The sequence below is a fragment of the Aplysia californica genome, unplaced genomic scaffold, assembly GCF_000002075.1.
Source record: "Aplysia californica isolate F4 #8 unplaced genomic scaffold, AplCal3.0 scaffold00082, whole genome shotgun sequence".
In the NCBI taxonomy this organism is placed as follows: Eukaryota; Metazoa; Mollusca; class Gastropoda; order Aplysiida; family Aplysiidae; genus Aplysia; species Aplysia californica.
In genome coordinates, this window is record NW_004797352.1 from 1,446,983 (window position 1) to 1,448,865 (window position 1,883).

Consider the following 1,883-nt stretch of genomic DNA (forward strand, 5'->3'; position numbering starts at 1 on the left):
AGAGAGAGAGAGAGAGAGAGAGAGAGAGAGAGAGATGAGATGAGATGAGACGAGGGACGAACGGAAGTGGGGAAGTAGGGAAAAGTCAAGGGTATCGCTTGCCTACTGAAGTAGTGACTGAGAGAACAAGGATGTGTGTTATGTGTGTTCTGAGATTCAACCGGGCGAAAACAAGTTGTTGAGTTCACAAAAGGGCGTATTACATCAAAGGCCTAGGCGCTTGTAAACATGCAACATACTACAATGTACAATACTACCTCTCATGGACCCTCACCATGCCCCCCCCCCTCCCCCGTCTTTCCCCCGCTCGTTAACAGCTGCAATGAACCGTATCACCCAGTTTGCTGGTCTATACAGGCGTCACTCTCAGTCACACGCCCACTCAGTGTGGATCGCTCGGGATTACAGCAGAATTTGTATTTGTTTGCAGAGCCCACGGACCAAGATTAGCCTACTTGAATAACTAGATCTAGTCCTATAATTCTAGACCTGATGCATACAATTGAGTGTTCTTTCTCTCTCTCTCTTTTCTCTCTCTCTCTCTCTCTCTCTCTCTCTCTCTCTCTCTAGAGAGAGAGAGAGAGAGAGAGAGAGAGAGAGAGAGAGAGAGAGAGATGTATTTAAATTTGCATAAGGTTTGGAGGATTCATTGCTCCCTGAAAAGCATCGGTCTGATCTACTTTTACTACCGGTATTTTATAAACTTGGGCTTTTCCTGACGAATTATGTAATACACACCTACGGTACCCCTCCCCCCGCGCGCGCACCTACACATACTTGTCAATCCATATACAACAAATTATCATTATGATAAATACTCCCCCCCCCTAAAAAAAAACACAAAAAAACAACAACCCCAAAACAAACAAACAAAAACAAAACTATCGAAAGAAACAAGAAACTGACCTCCCCCCCCCCAAAACAAAACAAAACAACAACAACAACAAACACCCCAACAAAACAACAACAACAACCAACCAACCAAACAAACAAATAAAAAAAACACACAAAACAAAAACAAGCACAGAATAAATGTGTTACAAAAAAAAAAGAGCAAAATGACTCATCATGAATGACTAACCAATCTTGTTCCAGCGAGAAGATACATGAAGTAACAAGAATGCCATTGGCGTAGATGGAATAGAACTTTCGGAAACTGCGCTATGAATTTATTATTAGAATATAAGCTCATAAAGCATGTTGCGTCTTCTTACTTTGGACTTTTTTTTTGTATTACAAATAGGAAAATCGAAACTCCACCCAGCACCAGCTTGTTGAGTGGAAGAACTGATAATATTTGTGTGGACATTTAGCAAACACATCCCTTTTCAAAAAATCCATTTTTACTTGGTGTAGGCCTAAGTCCTAAGAGAAAGAGCACTTAGACTTCTTTAATTTTATGGTTGTTCGGATTGTGAATCTGGGTAGATATCTAAATTTTTACTGTGTGGTGATGCTAAAATAACAGTAAGACTGCAAGTGCCGAGAGAACAAGAAAGACCTTCTGTTTTCTCTACTACTCTTTCCTTAAAATGTTTTCTCTAGTAACCTTTCCTAGTCGGATGTGTAAGAGTAAGAGTAAGAGGATTGTGGGTAAGAAGCCCTTTCAGTCGGTACCATGGGGGTTATTGAATGTCCCAGTCATGGATGACCAATGCCAGGTGAAGGGGTAAATGAAGCGAGAGAGCTGATGATAGGGCACACTTGGTGCTGCTAGTTACTGGCCTATGGGGTAACAGCTTGACGAATTATGGAGATGAATGAATATCAGTTGAGATGTTTGGTGTGTTCAAATGTACGGCCTTTCTCACCTAAACGTCAGTCTCTGTGTCTTCTTCTTCTTCTTCTTCTTCTTCTTCTTCTTCTTCTTCTTCTTCTTCTTC